Here is a 21267-nt window from a genome sequence, read left to right on the forward strand (position 1 = left end):
ATGATCCAAGAAAATTTCAAAGGACTTATAATGAAAAATGTTAGCCACGTCTAGAGAAAGAACTTAATGTGTACAAATTAGATTATAGTTTTTACTTTATTTTCTCTTGCTTTTTTGCATGATATGGCTAATATGGAAATATGTTTTTCATGACTTCACATGTATAATTGATATATTGCTTGTCTTCTCAGTGGATGGGGAAGGGAGAGATTTTGGAACTCAAAATTTAAAAAAGAGAATTAATATAAATGAATACTATTTTTTTTAAAGGAAAGAGAATTGAACTTTGAGGATATTTAATTAATTCATCAGGTCTCAGTAATTTGCTGCTTCATTCAGTCAGTTAATAAACACTTATTAAGCACCTACTATGTTCCAGACACTGTGCCAAGTGTTAGAGATGCAAAAAGAGGCAAAAGATAGTCCCTTCCCCCAAGGAGCTTACCGTCTAATGGGGGAGCTAACAAACAAATATGTACAAACAAGCTATATGCAGAACAAATAGGAAATTATTAAGAGAAAGAAAGAGTTAGAATTAAGAGGAGTTTGGAAAGCCTTCCTCTAGAAGATGGGATTTTATTTGGGCATTAAAAGAAACCAGGGAGGTCAGTAGACAAAGATGATTAACTAATTGCTTGACTTTGGACAAGTTAATTCATCTCTGTGCCTCTTGTTTCCCATCAGGAAAATAAAGAGGTTGTACTAGATTACGTGATCTTCTAAGACAGTGTTATTGATTGATCCACCGAAAAGACAAGTGATAAGATATCAATTATACATGTGAAATCATGCAAAACATATTTCCAGTTTTGTAGTCAAAGGACCTGGGTGAACATGAGCAAGTCTCTTAAGTTCTCTGGGTCTCAATTTCCTCATTTGTAAAATGGAGGGGTTGGACTAGATAGCCTCTATAGTCCCTTTCAGCCTTAGAGCTTTGACAGCTTTTTCCCTTCCCCCCAAGACCTCACTTAGAATCTGGGCTCTGCCACTTATTACTTGTATGACTCTGGGCAAATTTTAACTTCTCTGGGCCTGTTTCCTTACTTGTAAAATAGAGATGGGCAAGGTCCCTTCAAGCAATACCTACAGGATCTCTTTCTGGAGCTGTGACCCTACAACTCTGACATCATTGTTCTTATTTCTATTTTGTCTGACTTTTATTGGCCATGGCTTATGGTTTTTAGTAGATTCTAGACTAGGTCATCTGAGAAAGATTGGAATTTATTATTATTGTCTTGGATCATCATTGTGTTAGGACTTCTAGTAGGGATTTAGACATTTGTAAATTTGTGAATGCTGTTACATTGATAGGTAGACCCTGCAAGAAATCACACTTCTCCCTGTATTTTCAGAAATGGGCATGATACTGAGTGTACTTGTTTGAGATTTGCCTTCTTAAAACCACTAGAACTTCAGCTTCTAAAGTCTGGGGAGGAATATGTAGGTAGAAAGAACAGGACCCTCAAAAGTGGTCTGTTTCAGTCGACTTCCTTGGAATAACGTTTTTCTTCATTGACATGAATGACTCAGAAGTAATTTTAGATCTGGAAAGGCCTTTGGAGATCTTTCGGTCCAACCCCTTCATTTTATAGATACATTTTCACATTATGCTTGATGTAAATTAATTTGAACATCCAAATACAAAATATATCTCATGGGAACGTTATATTCATTGGAAAAGGTTACATTAACCTCTAACTTTAGAAGCATTTAGTCTACATTATAAACATTTGAGTATTTCAGGGATGTATCAACTGGACTATTGCCATTTAACTTTTGCCCTCAAGGTGGAAGTCTTCACATTGTTTTACTTAGAGAATCTTAACATTTGTATGGCTAACAGCTGCTATTCCTTATTGGCATGCATGGTCCTGGATGGACCCTTGGATGTGTGTGTGTGTGTGTGTGTGTGTGCGTGTGTGTGTGTGTGCTTGCACCAGTGTGTATATCCAAAATTGTTTCTAGGTATCCATAATCACAGCAGATGTTCAGAATTATGTTTTGGACTCTGCCTTTGGATAACTCTAAATGCTCATATCTTGCATATCAACATCCCCTTTGGTCTCAAATTAGAGTCTCGAGTTGAAAAGGTAGATTCTTGATGCATCTTTACCTAGGACTTTTAGAACTCCCAGAAATTTTAAAGGAATCTTTGAATCTTAAAACTTTAAAGTTTAAATCGACCTTACAGACCATTTTGTCCTGCATCTCTCTCCACCCCTTTCTTCTCCAGGTCCAGAAAGGTAAGTTACTCAAGGTGTCACAGTAATAAAATGACAATGTCAAGACTAGGATCTAGGTCTCTGGAATTCATAACCCACTGTACCATGTTAAGCTACTTATCTATACTATAAGAACTTAATAAAGATATATAGAGGGACTGCTAGGTGGCACAGTGGATAGAGTACCAGTCCTGGAGTCAGGAGGACCTGAGTTCAAATCAGGCCTCAGACACTTACTAGCCATATGACCCTGGATAATCACTTAACCCTGATTGCCTCCAAAAAAGATAAGATATATAGAATGTTGTAATGAAAAAGCCTTTGGTGTTAGAATACCTGAGTTCTTGTTTCTCTGGAATCACTAATTCATAGAATTTTAGACGTGGAAGGGACTGCAGTGATCATGTAGGGTAAATCAAAAGAAAAAGAGTAATCACTACAGCATAACCAACCAGGCCTCTGCTTAGAGACCTCCAATAAGGGCAAGCCCTCTACCTTCCAATCTTTAAAGTGAGATCATTGGACTGACTGCTGTCTAAATTCTCTTTCAGAGCTTAAATCTGAAGTAACTAAAGCATTTGGCAATAACTTTTAGTTTTGAAGGATCTCTAATCAGAAGTCAGCTTTTTCCAATAGCAAGTGGACAGAATGCTGGTCTTCGAGTCAGGAAGAACTGAATTCCAATCCTGTCTTAGATACTTACTAGCTTACTAGATGCTACCTGGATGAATCATTTAACTGGATTCAGCTTCAGTTTCCTCTTCTCTAAAACAGAAATAATAAAAAGCACCTGTTTATGGGGTTGTAGAGATGATCAAATGAAATACAGAATACAAACTGCTTTACCAACCTTAAAGTGTTATAAAATGCTAGATAGCGATTATTATTTAAAAATGCTAAATCTAAACTAGCCCCCATATTAACCCTTTATCCTAAATGACAACTCTAACCCATCCCCAAACTTTGCCTAAATTATGCAATGCAAAATATTCCACAGAAATAGTAAATGAATCTCTTGAGTCTGGATGTGTTGGCTTGCTATACTAGGAATATCCCTCAGAACACACAATGACCTGAATTTGAATGAATCAGAGTATTGTTTCATTGTAGATTTAGAGCCAGAAGGAGTTTTAAAGGTCATCAGGTTCAGCCTTCTTATTTTATTGGCAAGGAAACTGAGTCAAAGAGTTGGTATGGTAAAAAGAACAATGTATTTAGAATAAGAGAATAGACAACATTGCTGCTGGTTAGAGGAATAAATTAAAACAAAACAAAACAAAACTAATGAAACAATTTCTCCACCCTTCAGAAAGCCTACATTCTAGTCTCAGTTCTGCTGTTTGTTAGTGAGATTTGACCTTGCGCAAGTTGCTTGACCTCTCTATGTCTCAGTTTCCCCATCTATAAAATGAAGCGGTAGATTAAATGACTTAAGCTGTCACTTTCGGTATAAACTGCTATGATCTTAGATGAAGTCATTGGCCCAAGGTCACTGAGACAGTCCAGCCAGGATTCAAAACTGGGTTCTTTTATCTAAAATCCAACACTCTTTCCATTTCCCAAGGCTCTCATCTGCAATAGTTCAGACAATTACATTATGGTTGTCAGTCACTATAACTCCATGAGTACCCATTCTAATTAAACAGGACTCAGTGAACTTCATCTTTTCTTTTTCCCTTCCCTGATCCAAATTCAAGGTCAAACACCAAGGGAACATTGCAAGCCTGAACATTCAAGGGGACATAGGCCTTATCAGGTTGCGCAAAACCCCATGTAGCTGACTTTGGATACTGGTTTGAATTACATGCATTATTTTGGGTATTTAACAGGAACTGAGGTCATTTTTAAATTTCCAAAGGGTTCACAAGAAATTCTTCCAGCTGATGAATTGCACCTCTCACCATGGACAGAGTCCACCCAGAGCAGGTTATCACCTATTTTCTTCAGACAGTCTTACACACAGTTTCTAAGATGATACTTTCTCCCGTTGTAACTGCCAAGGCCTGGCGACTTGTTTAGGGCAGGTTTGCATGTTTTTTGCTTGAAAATAGGCAGAATTCCCCTTGTCTCATTAATCCTCTGGATACTTCCAGGGGATGCGGGTTGGGCCAACATTATTATCTTCATTTTCCAAATGAAGAAGCTAGTTAGAAGTGATATTCATTTTGTTAAACCTCCCCAAAAGAAGCCATGGCAGCTGCTGGAAATGAAATTTGAGATTCAGGATCCCAGGCACCTGATCTAAACCACATTCCTTGTGGGTGTGTGTCATGTTTGTTTAAATATCAGACAGTTGAGAGACATTTCAGGCACATCTGGATTTTGTCTGGTTAAAGGCATGTTTGGGTTGACTTGAGACTATTTTTTTGTACTTTCAAAATAAAAGCAGTTTGCATCATATCAATTCAAAGCAACATACATTTATTGAGGGCTTGCTTTAAGTAAGGTATGACACTAAGTAAGCCCTGGTTATTGGGGAATAAATAATGCCACATTCCATAACTTTAACCCTGCCCTTAAGAAGGCTACAATCTAGTGTGTGTGTGTGTGTGTGTGTGTGTGTGTGTGTCTGTGTGTCTGTGTGTGTGGTGGGAGATTTGTACATCAATAACTCTGATACAAGTCATAAGTATGTGAAAAGGCTTGCAGCATGATATAATGATAGCTAACACATAGTACTTCCCATGTGGTAGGCACCATGCTAAGTGCTTTACAATGATCTCATTTGATCCTTAAAATAACTCTGGGAGGTAGCTGCTATTACTATCTCCATTTTACAGATGGGGAAACTGAGGCAAACAGGTTAAGTGACTTTCCAAATGTCACACAGCTAGTAAGTCTGAGGCTGGAATTGAACTAAGATCTTCTTGAATCCAGGCCCAGCACTGTACCTACAGTGCAACCTAACTGCCTGAAAAGAACATTGGACTGGAATTCTTAGGCCTGAGTTTGAATCCCAGTGGCCTGGGGGAAAATTGCTTAAATTCTCTTGTCTTCAGTTTCCTCAAATATAAAATGAGATAGAGTAGATGACCTTTAGTATCCCTTTCAGTGCTCAGTCTATGGTATTATGTTAAGTAAGAAGGAGAGATCCAGGCAAAATGTACCATGAAATTTGAAGTTGCTTTCAAATGGCAGTGATTAAGAGAAAGGATTTAGGGAGTGATCAGAAATAGTTTTCTGGAGGATGTGATATGATTGCTGTGATTGGCTTTGGAGCCCCAGAGGTAAAGATGGGGAATGATTAGTCCAATGCTGTCAGGTAAACAACCAAAGCATAGGCATGGGTATTAAAAAAGAAGAACAAGTAAGAGTTGCCAAGCATGGCTGGAATATAGGGTATGTGCAAAGTAGTTGCAGGAATAGGTTGCAGCCAGACCAAAGAAAGCTTTGACTACCAGAATGAGGAGCTTTTATCAGTGGGCAATGAAGAATCATTAAATCTTTCTGAGTCAAAGAATGATGCAATCAGAGAAGGACAAGATTACCTAGGTAACAGTATGAAGAATAGATTGGAGAGAGGGAGAGATGGCAGTCTTCTACTTTTATGCCCCATTTCCTACCTGGGAAGCCTAGTTATGGCTTGTGCCTTCACATATCAGGTTTCAACTCTTGTCCAAACTCATTTGGTTGCCCAACCCAACCCAAATATTTATTAGTAAGGGTATTATTCAAGTATAAAAGTGATCTCGGTGTATTCTCTGACATGTGCCTTTCTGTGCCATGCTGTAAGAGACATTGAACTAGTCAGAACCACTGAACTCTTAGGAAAGGACCACATCTTTCTCTTAGTTGTCCCTTGCATAGCCTACTGTCATCTATGAAATTTGAATCAGGTACAGTCTCATTCCTCTATACATTCCATTCATTTCTACTGGAGACACATTTATTATGATAAGATAGTCATTTTGATACCATCAGGCCAAGAAATTCCACATCCAAGACTGGCTGATGTCATATTCCACTCCATTAGCAACGTCTAGACTTCATTAGACTTCTTAACCTTTCCCAATAGGATATGTTTGACTGCCCACCAAGGAAGAAAGAAAATAGAAGCTTTAGGCTGTCTGTTAACATATTGTGCCTGGAAATTTTCTTTATTTCTACCATGTTACTTTAAAGGGCAATTAAAGAGTGAGTTCTATTTCTTTTTCACTAGCAAACAACTCCCTGTGAGTTTGGTTAGCTGAAGCCAATTGGGAGCAGCTTCTTAAGAAAACAAGGAGCTGACAAGAAGTGTCTTTTCCCATCCCAAGCCTTATGAAATTGAATGGATCTCCCCAGGTGAAAATTCTAATGGTTATTTTCCTGGGCTAGGTGTGTGTTATTGATGATGAGGATGATACCTTATATTTATGTAGCTTTACTTACCAGGCACTTAATTTGCATTATCTTACTTGGTTCTCACCTGAACTTTGGAGATATAGGGCAGTTCTGAGGCATGCTTCCAGAGGTCCATCATTTGGACTCTTGCCCTTGCCTAGCTATCTGTAATGGTTAATTGCTGCTGTCCTCAAACTGGGAATTCTGAGGCTTGGCCATGATGAGATATTTCCAGATGTGTCTAGTATGGCTGTTAGCTGAGCCGTATCAGGCCTTCATCAGTGTGTGTCTTCCTGTTACAGGCAGCAATTGAGTTTTTAGAGCAGACTGAATTCAAGCCATTTTCACTAACGGCAGCAAATAATGGATATTAAATACTTAATTAAACAGGGAACATTCCAGGTTGGAAGCAATTCAACCAAAACATTATGAGAGAGAATTTCCTTTGAATCCCAGGGTATGGTGGGGAAGGGAGAGTGGGAAAAGAAGATCTGGGAATCATGATTAAGTGGTCTTTCTTTGGTGTATGATATGAACCCTGTTGATGGAACAAAATGTCTTATAACTAGCCCATGTGTCTATCATACATACATACACACATTATATATACATACACACACATATATATATATAAATATATATAATGTATATATGTATATAACACTTACTAGTTGTGTGAAAAAAGTCAAGTCACTTGACCTTTCTATGATTCATTTTTCTCATCTGTAAAATGGACATAATAGTAACCACCCCCCAGGGTTATTATGAGGATTACATTAGATCATATTTGTAAAGTGTTTAGCACTGTGCATAGAAATTATAATGCTACATAAATGTTAGCTGTTATTATTACTCCTAAAGTTGATGTAGCCTCTTTCATTATTTATAGTCTCAGTTATCAAATTTTGAAAACAGCTTTAATGGCTTGTGTCCAGTCATACCTTTCCCCCCTAGATTATACCTGGGCCCAATCTTACCAGTAAATCTGACCAGTTCAAATTAAAGTGATATTTGTCTTTGATCAACAGTTGTGAACCAAGTATTAAGACATGTGGCACAGTGCTGGGTCTTGAGAAAAGTGAGATTGAGTTCCAACTCAGTCATTGATTGGCCAAGTTACCTTGACTAACCTCCTTCACCTCTTTGGCATTCAGTCTCCTCAGTTGTGAGGTAGAGAATTGAGTGATATAATCTATAAATTTCTTTTGAGCTCGAAGACTTTATGACTTCACTATGACAAAAGGGAGAGGAAAGGTAACTCCAACTAGAATAAAGACTTTTTAAATAAACACTAAAGTCTACTAGTGTTAGTGATGTCTGAGGGATGAGGGAGTGAATTTTTTAGATGGGCAATACCCTTATGTAGGATGCTATTGCATACACCTTTGTGTGTACGAAGATAATTCTTTCTATCAAGTTTCAAAGTGTCTTTATATCAGTTGTTTGAAACTTGATTGTAGATTTCCATGATGTATTGCAAAGCAAAGGCAACTTCCCAAGGTTCAAAATACCAGCATAGCTGCTCTCCATTTTATTCAATGACAAATTAAGAACAGAGAAAATCAAAATATAGCATAATTCAAAATACAGCATTCACCAAGTGTAATTCAATAATTTCTAAGTACTACTCCACTCCTGGAAAGTATGTTCATTTAGTCAGTCCCAAAGACCCTCTTCTCAAATGGAGATTAGTTTTTAATCATAAACAAAGTACATTCATTTGGTCAGTCACAAGCACAAAAAAAGTCAAAAGTTTCCCATCCCTGGATCACAACTGAATAGGCCATCTACCCCAGAGTTACAATAAGCTTAAGATATCATCACAGCATTTAATACCCAAAGAGAGGTCTTTTCTTCATCTTGACCTGAGGTAAGTTCTCAGCATTCTCTGTTCCTGGGGAGACAAATCTTAACAAGGCCACAAGATACATTTCCAGTGTCCTCACTAATTCATTCTCTGTCTGCAGAACAGTCCTAGGACCCCTGAAAACATCAGCAAGACCCTCTTCCAGGATTTCTGTAAACATACAACAAGAAAATCCTTCTTCAGGGGTTCTGAACCAACAGCAAGTTTCCAGAACCTCTGCAACAACAGCAGTGTCCTTCACCAGTGGATGAAATTCACTCTCTGTCTGCAGAACCGTCTCAGGAGCTCTGAACCAACAGCAAGGTTCCAGAACCTCTGCAACAACAAAACTGTCCTTTACCAATGGATGAATCTGGCAAAACAACATCAAAACAGACAGACAAAGTACCAGCCTCACAACCATGTCTCCTCAGTCCTTGGCAGTTCTGGGTGGCAGCTCTCAAAAGTCCTGGGCAGCTTGAACTGGCCCTCAGAAATCCTCTCCATCTCTCTGCCTCCATCATGCTGCTTCCCCAAAATTCTTCTGCCCCTCTCTCTCTCTCTCTCTCTGCTTGTGCCTCTCTAAGTTCACATCACTAGCTCCTCTCAGTTCAGTCCTCTCTTTTCACGTCAACAAGTCCATCCCACAAGTGGGATTCACAAGCTATGGGTTTTAACAGTCAACCAAGCCAATACAGGGGATCTTTAAATTCCATGATTATTACACATGACAGGTGCCAAAGGCCTACTAAACCTTTAATGTGGCAAAAGTAATAATACTAGTACATTACAGAAGGGTCTGGAATTTCATTAATGTGGGGTACTTCCAATATGAGAGTTCAGTTCAATAGCACAAAACAAAACCTATATATGACTTAGTAGTTAAATCCTAGAGAAATGCCTAAGGCACAGAGAGATTAACTGAGTTGTCCAGTGTCACCCGGTATGAGGTCATTTAAACATTATGAAAACTCTTTGAGGTAAGTGGACTGAAGATGGCATTAAGTATTTTTAGAAGCAGCAGAAATAATGCTGAATTTGAAAGCAGGGTAGAATTGGGTTTGGATACTGCCTCAGACACTTAATAGCAATGCCTCTATTCCTCTCAGAGAATCATATTCTTTTTTTTAAAAATTTCATATTTTATTCTCCCCCAATTACATGTAAAAATAAATTTTAACATTTAAATTTTTTGAGTTTCAATTTCTCTCCCTTCCCTCACCCCCACCATTGAGAAGGCAAGCAATTTGATATAGGTTATACATGTGCAGTCATACAAAACATATTTCCATATTAGTTGTGTTATGAAAGAAAACATAGACAAAAAGCAAGAAAAGTAAAGAAAGTAAAGAAAAATATGCTTTTACCTCCATTCAGACTTTACCAGTTCTTTCTCTCGAGATGGACAACACCATAATCTTAGTTTTTCAGGACTGTCTTGGATCACTGTATTGCTGAGAATAGCTATTATTCACATTTGATCATCATACAATATTGCTGTTACTGTATACAATATTCCCTGGTTCTGATCATTTCATTTTGTATCAGTTCATGGAAGTAATTTCAGGTTTTTTTCCTAGAACATACTATATATAGTATTTCTTATAGCACAATAGCATTTCATCACAATCATATTTCATAAGTTCTTAAGCCATTCTCTAATTGAAGGGCATCCCCTTAATTTCTAATTCTTTTCCAGTAATAAAGAGCTGCTAAAATATTTTTATATGTTTTTTCTTTGGTTTCTTTAGGCTATAGACCTCATAGTGGTATTTCTGGATCAAAGGGTATGAACAGTTTTATAGTCATTTGGGCATAGTTCAAAATTATTTTCTAGAATGGTTGGATCAGTTCAAAACTCTACCAACAGTGCATCAATGTCCTAATTTTTTCATATTCCTTACAACATTTATCATTTTCCTTTTCTTTGATGTTAGTCAATCTGATATGTGTAAAATAGTACCTCAGAGTTCTTTTATTTTGCATACCTCTAATCAATAATGATTTAGAACATTATTTTTCATATGACTATAGATAGCTGCAATTTCTTCTGTTCATGTCCTTTGACCATTTGTCAATTGGGTAATGACTTGTGTTTTTAAAAAATTGTCTCAGTTTCTTAGATATGTGAGAAACGAATCCTTTATCAGAAAAAACTTGTTATAAAAATTTCCTCCCATTTTCCTGCTTTCCTTCTAATTTTGGCTACACTGGTTTTGTTTATGAAAATACTTTTTAATTTTATGTAATGGAAATTATCTATTTTGCTTTCTGTGATCATCTCTATCTCTTGTTTGGTCACAAATTCTTCCTTTATCCATAAATATCACAAGTGAAATTTTCTATGTCTCCCCAAATTTGCTTATTATATAACTCTTTTTGTCTAAATCATGTGCCTATTTTAACCTTATTTTGGCATACAGTATCAGATATTGGTCTATACTTTGTTCCTGCCCAACTGCTTTCCAGTTTTCTCAGCAATTTTTGTCAAATAGTAAGTTCTTGTTCCAAGAGCTTATTATCTCTTTGGGTTTATCAAAGATTCGATTACTATGGTAATTTACTATTGTGTATTGTGTACTTAATCTATTTCACTGATCAACCACTCTATTTCTTAGCCAGCATTAGATTGTTTTTATGACACCATTAATCTTAAAGACAGGGAAACTAGGTCCAAAGGGGTTAATTGGCTTACCCAAGGTTACACACATATCAACAGTGGAATTCAAATCCAAGTCTTCATGACTTTCAAATCAACCTTATCCAATATATTATTCTGCCTCTTTTTATGTATGTTAGTCAAATGAGATAACATATGTAAAACACTCTGTGAAATTTGAAAAGCCTCTTACGTAAACATCAGCTATTATTTCTATTTTATAGAGGACATAACTGAGATACAAAGAGGTCAAGTGACTTTATTTAAGTTAATGTATGGAATGAATATCTAAGTTAATGAATCAAGAAATGAAACAGAAATACCTTCATCATTCATTTCATATTCTTTCCATCACAATATGCAATATTTATCTGAAGCAAGATTCAAAAGGGTTTTCCAGGTTATTTTTCAAATAGGATAAAATTATTTTGCCATTTATAACACGTCAGAAATACATTCAAAATTAGTTGCCCATATGCCTCAGATTTCTCGTTTTCTTCCTAAGAAAATTTTAGTTAAGGCTTTAAAAAAATCAAATGAGATCTCTGTGTATTTCACAATAGCTTTCAGGACATTATGTGATTTTCTCCAACTCTTGTTCATCATTCCAGAGTAACAAACAACCTTGAATAACAGATGACAACAATATTACAAATAATATACATTTCTTACATCCCAAGGCACTCTGGAATGGGAAGGCCATATGGTTAGGACCCTGCTGGGGGCCAGGAAGAGCTGGAATTGTATTTCCATATTTGCTATTTTGTAACTGACATTAGCAAATCATGAATCAAGTTGGGAAATACCTTTTTGTGATCAGAAAGCAAGGCCTGCTTTTTGTGTGATCTTTAAATTGACTTTGAGTGAAACTCCACAAGAGGAATGTGTAATTGAAGTAAGCATTTTACCTCTCCCTTCAACTGCTTCAAAGAATTTGACACACTTTTGGAGAAGGGAGGCAATGTGGTATGGTCCCAATGAACCTGCGAAAGACCTGCATTCTATTCCTGGATTAACCACTAAAAGACTGAGTGCCTCTGTGCCTCAGGATTTCTGGGGATCTGCATGGGGTGCCATAGTGAGGACCCTGGGCAGATGGTCAACATGACGTTACTGGGTGCCCAAGAGGAAGGGGGTACATTTCAAATGGTCTCTCCAAGGTAAGTTTCTCATAGAAGCATATACCTTAAAGGCTAAAGGGATCTTGGAGATAATGTAGTCTACTTCCATCATTGTACCTGTGATGAAGTTGGTCCATAAAAGAGAAGTGCTTTGCCCACAGTCGTATAGTAAGTGGTAGAGCTGGAATTTGAACCTAGGTCTTCTGATTTCATTACAAAAACTTTAATCGCCACTGCTTCCATTCCTTTCAGCATGTATATATCTATATCTATATTTAAGCATATAGATATAGATACACATATGTGCCTATCTATTTCTATCATCTATCTATCTATCTGTCTGTCTGTCTATCTATCTATCTAAGCTGTGTTTGATGTTGGAGGAATAGGGTTTAAATCTTGGCTCTGTGACTTACTATCTGTGTGACTTTGGCCATGTCCCTTAACCACTTTGAGCCTCAGTTACCTCATCTGTGAAAATGAAGGAACTAGACTAGATGACTTAGAAGGTCCTTTCCAGCTATAAATCTTTGGCCTGTGATTCGCTCTCCAGTCTATCCTCCTCTCAGTAACAAAATTATCTTCCTTAAAACAGGCCAAGAGGCTGAGCAGTAGAGTAGAGAGAGCCCTGAATTCTGTCTCTGAACACTAGCTGTCAAGTGACCATGGTCAGGATTCTTTACTCCTTTTCAGTTTCTTCATCTACAAAATGGGGATTGTAATGTCTATCCCCCAGGGCCATTATGAGGAACTGATGAAAATGCACTTTAGAAACTTCAAGTATTTTATAAATGCCAGCTAAAAGGCATTGGTTTGATCTTGTCTTTCCCCTACTTAAACAAATCCTTAGTTCCTATCTATTGCTTCTTTGGACTGGCCTTTAAGACTGGCTCCTTTCCAATCTGATTTCCTGCTACTTTCTTTCAAGGTTCTAACTAAAGCTACTTCAGAATCCTTCTCATAATTTAAGGCTTAGCCCACTTGTAATTTTTCCTGTGAAGCCTTCCCTCATCCCTACAATTGTGAATGCTCTGTCTTTAATTACCTGTTTACTTTTTTCCATGGACTAATTGTATATCTGACTTGACCATAATTACCTTGATGCCTGGGACAGTTTAATTTTTTTCTTTCTATGTCAACTGCCTAGCATGGTGCCCGATGCATAGTAGGCACTTAAGAAAATGAATTTCATGGTGACACTTTCATTCGATTTTTTTAAAAAAACTATGATTTTGGAAAGAGAAGACTGGTTTCATTGTGTGATACTTTAAATGCTACTCCATGATCCACAATAACAAATCGTATTGGCATTATAACTGTGATATTTTCAAATCTCTGTAGCCTGACAAATGGTCTAGGTATCAATGACTTCTTGACCTGTCCAGCATGTCTATAATGCCTAGCATTTATATAGTACTTTGGGAATCTAGCTGATGCAGTGGATAGAGTGCCTAGCCTGGAGTCAGGAAGACTCATCTTCCTGAGTTCAAATGCAGCCTCAGACACTTACTATCTGTGTGACCCTGGGCAAGCCACCTAACTCTGTTTGCCTCAGTTTCCTCATCTGTAAAAGGAGCTGAAAAAGGAAATGACAAACCACTCCAGTATCTTTGTCAAGAAAAGTCCAAATGGTGTCTAGAGTCGGACATGACTGAAAGGCCTGAACAACAGTAATACATAGCACTTTAGGGCTGGCAAAATACTTTCCATGTATTACCTTATTTGATCCTCCCAACAATCTTGTGAGGAAGGTCAAATTAGCTTTCCTGTTAAAACTTTCTCAGGGTCACACACAACTAGTGACTAAGTCAGGATTTGAATTCAAGTCTTCCTGAATCAAAGTCCAACACTATCTACCAGGTCATTTGACTGTCTCTACTAGAGACGAAGGTGCATCTAAAGTCTGACCTCTTTCTGGCTACAATAAATGCCCGTGGAACAAAGGCTCTCTCCATCCTCAGAAATCAGGCCTTACTCTTAAGTCTAAGTCTTAGGATCAGAGGCACTTTTGGATAGCTGTTCACTATTGTTCCCCTCGTGGTGGCTTTCCCAGATGTCCTAGAATTCTGTGCCTGGCCTATCTAGATCCCCTTGGTTCAAGACATGGAAAAATTTGGGCTTTGGGCCACCTGTTAGGCTGTCCCTGAAGCAACCTCATCATCAGTGGAAAGAAAGCACTCTAATTGCTTGACTCCCCAACCATTTTCCTGGAAATAAGTCAATAAGTACAAAGCTTTCCCCTTCAAAACCCTTTGTACTTTGTAAGGTGTTTGCTGAATGCAGTTATCTCTACTTGGTCCATTCGTTTATCTCCTGCCACACTCCTAGCTACAATCATGGTTGTCCTCTAGATGCCCAGTTATGTGTGGTAGAATAAGGTATTGGCAGTCTCTCCCCAGCTCCCGAGTCAAAAATAATAAAGTCCTTATAGAATTCTCTGTATTAAAACTTGCTTTAAATTGCTCCCCAAGACCTCAGCTAATCCTTCCGTGCACTGGGGACATGAAAGGGAGGGAGGGACTTGGAGGGCTGGAGCAGTGCACAAAGGTAGTCATGCAGTTATCATGAAGAGCTACAGAAATCCTTTCATAATTTTAATTAGCTTTGCATTTCTGGAATGCTTAGGGATTGTTCAAAATCCACAGATGCTTCTGAAAGAGTTACGGTTGGCTGCACAGGCTGGAGGAATGTTTCCTGAGCTGAATGCAGCTGAGAGCTGGGCCAATGATGTAACCAGGGAAGGTCACAGTGGTTGTACTTAGCAGGCCTTAGCATCAGCTGAAAACGTTGTCTTTCTCAACTCTCCCCTCCACTCACACTGTCCTCTTTTCCTCTCATCTCCTTCTTCTTTCCTTTTCCTCTCCTCTTCTCTTGTCCCTCACCTCATCTCCACTCCTTTAATCTCCCGCTGTCTTCACTCTCTTTTACTTCTGCTCCTTAATCCTTCCCTCTCCCTCTTTCACCTTTTCTCTACCTCCCTTTCTTTCTTCCCCTTCTTCCTTTCTTTTTCTCTATTTTCCTCTTCCCTTTTTTCCCTTTTCCTTTTCTGTATTCACTCCCTTTCTTTTTTTTATTCCCTCTCTTTTCCATTTCCTTCTCTGCTTCTTTCCTTCTCCCTCCATTCCCTCTCTTTCTAATGCCCAGTACATCTACCCAATACTTGTTCCTGGACAAGGGGCCACAAAGATGAATCATGCATGAAAATCTGGCCTCCCCATAACTACTCAATAACATTCTTAAGTGAATATTCCACACTTGTGGAAAACAAAGCTGAAGAATGCTCTGGTCCCTTCAAACTAGAGAAAATTAAAAGTAACCAGGACAGAAGTCTGCTGTTATTGAGTCAGCAGGAGTGAAGGTTCTTCTGGGGCTCCTTCTACCTTCCCAGACCCTTTGGCAGCAGTGGGTCCTCCCCAGTAGGGTAGCCAAGTCAGGTTGGATATTTTCTTCCTTTTCTTTCTGCTGTGGAGGGACCATTGTCCCCTCCTTCCTCCTCTTTCCTTCCGTTCCATGTGGCGTGCATCTGCTCCCTAGCCTGCCAGGAGAATCACCATATGGAGACCCAGACATCTCTCCTTCACTAATGCCAGATGAGGACTTGATGCTCATTCCAAATGGCACAAAGAAACATTTGTCTCCTTTCTCTCCCCCTGCCTTCCCTTGGCTTCAGTACCCGGGGCTTTCGAAAAACACAGGAGGTAGTGGCCTGGGCAAACTGTTATCTGCATCATGAGGACACATGGAGATCCTTTAGAAGGGCTGAAAAGGGCAAGAGAGAAAAAGGGTAGAAAGCCCAGAGGGCCTAGGCCAAATTTACCCTGGCACTCAGCTCTCCCTACTCCCCTTAGTCTTTCAAATGTTTATTTTCTCTTTCCCCCTTCTCCCTCTGCCACCATTTTTGCCCATGGGAGTTTTCAGTGCCCAACATATTGGTGACTTTTTGTACATGGAAAATCTGTTCCCTCAGAGCTGGGCCATCATTATCCTGTTCTCCAGTCTCTTTTCTCTTTGTGACAGTAGCCCAAAATAGCCTCATGGCCTCTCTGTGGACACCCTTCAGATTTGTCTGCATCTCCTCACTGCTGAGGCCACTCAGGCATGCCTTCATTTCCTTTCAGATCAGATGCAGGCACTTGGGGATGGGAAGGGTGATTCACTTCCCAATGATCTGAGTGTGATATACATATATAAATATTCATAGTAAAACAAAAATTCAAGCAAATTGCAGAAACTCTCTTAGCCCCACCATAAAGTAGGCTGCTGGGGCCTTTGATCATCTGCAGAGGTCCTGGGGGGAATGGTGCTAAGGGGGAGCACACTGGGAGGCTGCTTTGAACAGCAGTGAGGCCTAACTGGAGGAAAGACTGGTCATTTTGGTCCTTAGGTATCTTTGTATACTTTTCGTGTATTGTTAGGGGGGTGTTCGAGGCCTAGGGAAGCTTTTCTCTGATATTTTGGCACTGCTTATGTGAAGTCAGTTTAGTATTGGAATTTGAGTCCAGATATCCACTGCAATTCAGGGCCTTCTTCTTGACTTCTCTTTGAAATTTTAATTTCCTAACCTTTAAAAAAATTCTGACAAGAGTATTTTCCACCAAAAATGAGAATTTAAAGCTAGTTCAAAAAAAGTTAAAATGAAAACACCTCATTTCTCTTCAGAGACCTGCTTTCAGCCTTGATAACTGAGGTTTGCTGTTTTTTCTTCCTGATCCTGCAATTTCATTGGTGTGTAGAGGCAACTAGGTGGCACAGAATGCTAGCCTTGGATCCAGAAAGACCTGAGTTCAAATCCAGCCTCAAACATTTACTACTTCTGGGGCCCTGGGCAAATCATTTAACCTCAGTATGTTTCAAGTTCTTTATCTGTAAAATGGGGATGGATAATAACACCTCATAGGGTTGTTATAGTATCATATAACAACATATATATATATATATACATACATACATATCTATCTAGAGATACACACATCTGTGTGTGTGTACATGCACGTGTGTATATGTGTATACGTAGATACAGTGTTTTGTTGAAGTGCCATATAACCACTATTATTATTATAATGGTTGCTGTTACAGTTATAATTGTAATCAAATGTAACCTCCTTGAGAGTAGAGATTGTTTCATTCCTTGTATTTGTATTCCTGGTGCCCTGTGCATTGGAGGTGGTTAACCAATGTGTGTTTATTGATGGATTCTTAGAGCTTCTAATAGTACAGACCCATATCTGATCCATGGCTTACAGCCTTAGAGGATTGTGAGGTTGTGACTTTCCAGCACTGCTCGGCATACGTCAAAGGTGGGCCACCAAGCTAAGCCCACATTTGGTGTCTGTCCATTATGCCCCTCTGCTTTGCTTATGAACAGAAATATGACTGGCACTTGATTGGGCCTCTCCACAACTTTCTAACATTTTCCTGACATGAATGTATATATTCCACTCACAGATTTAGTGTAAACTCATTGATTAGGAATTAGACATCTTTTGGTCCAAGGCTCCAAAACCTCGGGGGCAGGAGAACAGCCTTCTCTAGGGCTGCTTAGTCATTCTATGTGGCTTTGATATCAGTAGGACAAAGCCCTGTGTTGGCTTGGCTTCTTGCATTTCCTTCTCTGAGTTGCTCAGCTTCAATCAGGGGCATTCAGGCTGTTAGAAAGTCCTGCTATCTGAGCATGAGCCTGATTTTGTGATTGCTCTGTGTGATCTCTGCAAATTGGCAAAAGAAGATCTGAAGATATTCCCTGTCTTCTGCATGCAGATATTAAACATAGGCAAGTATTCTACATGCTTTGTTGTCTTTGGGACAAAATGATTCCAGCACATTCTACATCTCAATTGGAAACTTAAAGATTCTTCACAATGAGCCCTATTTATCGCCCAATTAAACTCAACTGTTCATCTGTATTCATGGGGGAATACTTTTAATTTACAACAAAGCAAATTAATTTCTGAAAGACTTTTCAAGCTTTTATATCAAAGTCACATTTCTCTTCAATGTTACTGAAAAATTTTGCCCCAGATTCAATTGTGCACAGCACCATCTCCCTACACACAATTTATTATAAGTATTTAACTATGGTACAACTGGTTAATTTTATGTCCCAAAACAAGATCCCTTATATATATATATATGTATATATATATATATATATATATATGTGTATATATATATATATATATGATAAGAAAGGTAAACTTTTTTAAATGAATTAGGACTTGGGGCAAAGGGGAGACAACAAGGCACTTATTTGCAAGCTTCACCATTGTTCATACATCAACCAGGTGCTGAAGTGAGTATTAAACTAAATTACTTGGTTATGTGCAGGCTGTCTTGCTTGGGTGGTTCTATATTGCTGGTGCCAGATAACCTTTATGAAGCAGGGTGGGCAAAGCACACAATACTAGGAAACCAGGTAATATTCCACAAGTAACAGTCCAACCTCTCTTCTCTTTTCCACCTCTAGTCCTGATCCTCTAGGGTAAATCAACCTGGCATACTGTAATCTACTGGCTGACCCCTATGACTGTTCATTACAGCACACATAAGCATGAAATTACTGAGTCACAAAAAATCAGATTTTGTTGGGATCTTAGGGTACATGTAATTTATTCTGTCCGTGAATAATAATTCCATATCTGCCACATTCTCATCAAGTGTTTGCCCTGTGCCCACTTTCGGCCGTGCCATGATGGGAATTCCCATCACCTCCTGAAGCAGCCTATTTCACTTTGGAACATTTTTCTTTTGTTTGTGTTCACATTTCCTTCTCTGCAATATTTACCCTTCGCTTATCATTGGCTGGAGGTCCTCTAGGATTTACCTTTTTTGTTGGGATTCAGACCTACCATACGACTTCCTGGTCAGCCACTTGTCATATTACCTCATTCTTTCTCCAACTCCCTTCCAAATCTAGTTCTGAGAACAGCCATTAAATGAATCTTCTCATTCTTGTGTTTTCAATCAGTTGTGCTATGGTAACAGTTACCATTCCCTTTGACTTCCCTGACCAAATTTTTTTCTTTCTGGTCACCAGTGCCCTATATACATTATCTTCCTTTATTCAAATATCACCTTCTTGAAGGTTGTGGCTTTTTTTTTTCTGCCTTTCTTTGATTCCCTAGAGCTTGGTATATAGTATCTGTAGCAAGGGAAGGCTTGTTGATGTGACTTTTTAAATGTGTATTTTCCGAGTTTAGCAGTGTCCGATGTGGACTGTGTCCAACAAGTTCTCTTTTATTCATCCATATGAATATCCATACATTCATTCATTTATTCAAAAGATCAAGGCGTGGATAACTTCTACCCATGAATCTAGGCTAATTCTAGTAGATCAAGAGAGGAGAAGAGAAAACAGAGGTGGCTACCCGATTTACAAATGCATATCAATCAGTAAACACACCTCATGTCACTTTAAACTGCAATTTTGTGTAACTTGTAGAATCAGGACACAATAAACACACACTTATTTTCATCTTTTGGAGTGTAAGTCACCTACACAATGAGGTATTGAATATTAGCTGTGTGGCCCTGGGCTAGTCACCTATCCTTCTGTTGCTTCAGATAAGAAGAATAGGTAACAGATGCATAGTTTGAAGGTGGAAAGCCGTTCCTAGGAAGTTCCTTGAACCAATAAAATAATAGCACTAGTCCAAAATTGATTCAAGAAAAAGGGAATACAATTTAATCATTTCCTGTAGAAATAAAACTGTAACTTGAGAGAAAAACAATTTTATACACACACAGCATCCATTAGGTAAGTGTCACAGCCAGCCTGACGTCTTTGCCATCCTTCCATCTTAAACCTATTCTATTTGGATGAATGGGAACAGTTGTTTATATCTTTAGAACTATATCATGCTCACCAAGTGGTACGGTTTTCATGAACACAAAGATGGCTGGTCTGGGAAGGTAGGGGTGGGAGAAACCCTTAAAAAAGAGACATTCAGTTCTCAACAGATAACTGTTCTGAGCTTCTATCTCAAGAGGGTAAATTAAGGAAGTTTAGGGATAGTCGTTATCAAGAAAAGTAGGGAGGCCAGGAGGAAATCAATTTTCTCAGCGAATATGGCAAAGCAAACTCTGGTTTCCATTGTGAATATTCTCCCCTTATCTCAATTTCCTCCTGGCTCCTTTGATTAAGAGAAAGTCATTTTAAATGTTCAAGAGCCTTATAAACCTAATTCTACGAGTTACACAAAATTGCAGTTAAGGTGACACAAGGTGCTGACAAGAATGGCTAATTATGTCAGATTGCAGCTTTTATAATGCCAAGTGTGACCTCATTTTGGATTCAGTTCTATTCAGACTCTGGCTAGGAACACAGTAGAAATACCTCTTCTCCCTTTAAGTGAGATGTGAATTTGGGATAACTAGGGAAAAGAGGAAGTAGAGAGTGCCACTCAGGTCTCTAAATGGCTAGAGCCTGACCTCACCTAGTTATCCATAAGCCTATGGAGGAATTTTGGCACCAGGGGTAATCACAACCTAGACCGACAAGCATGAGATGTGCCCTCATAATTCAATGGCATGAACAACATTTTCATTTGATTTCATTGGTGCAGAAAACTCCCCCCCCCCCCTTATGGATCAGCACCTGTGTGTTCAAAATGTGACTCGAACTCAGGTCTTCCAGATTCTAAGTTAGGGGTTTTTCATCTGGGATTTGTGAAATAATAATAATAAAAAAAAAACTGGATTTCATATCATTGACTTCTTTTGTAATCTGATGTATCTTACATTATGTATTTAACAGCATTATCTTTGCATATCTTTGACATAGCTTAAAGACAAGCTAAGGTGAGCACAAGAAAGACATACAGTTCCTGGCATGAACTGTGTTTATCAGGGGAAAAAAAAAGCACTCCTCCATTATACCTTGAAAAGAAAAAGAAAGTCGTTGGCTACCATATGAACTTTTATTCTCCTAATTTTCTGGTGCCACTGATTTAAAATTGTGAAAACATTGCTAAAAGGGCTTAGTTTAATATTAGCTTCCCCTGGAATTCAAGTGGGAACCTCAGCCCTGGCATTTGAAGACATTTTGCTGGTTCTCTACAATCCGCTGAGAGGTGGATTGCTGGTCTTTCCTCTCCATCT

The 21267-nt window shown here is 38.6% G+C and overlaps 1 long non-coding RNA gene across 1 annotated transcript in view; it reads left to right on the forward strand.

Annotated features, from left to right (window-relative positions):
• The window catches only part of LOC138161678 (uncharacterized), a 148866-nt gene extending 139287 nt beyond the window's left edge, over window positions 1–9579 (forward strand). Inside the window, exon 4 of the long non-coding RNA XR_011168425.1 lies at window positions 8513–9579. This is a non-coding gene — a long non-coding RNA (uncharacterized lncRNA). The remainder of the gene's footprint in view (window positions 1–8512) is intronic.
• Window positions 9580–21267: the final 11688 nt, after the last annotated feature.

The sequence above is a fragment of the Petaurus breviceps genome, unplaced genomic scaffold (assembly GCF_028583685.1).
Source record: "Petaurus breviceps papuanus isolate PSGF00001 unplaced genomic scaffold, PetGlider_PUasm1.0 185, whole genome shotgun sequence".
Lineage (NCBI taxonomy): Eukaryota > Metazoa > Chordata > Mammalia > Diprotodontia > Petauridae > Petaurus > Petaurus breviceps.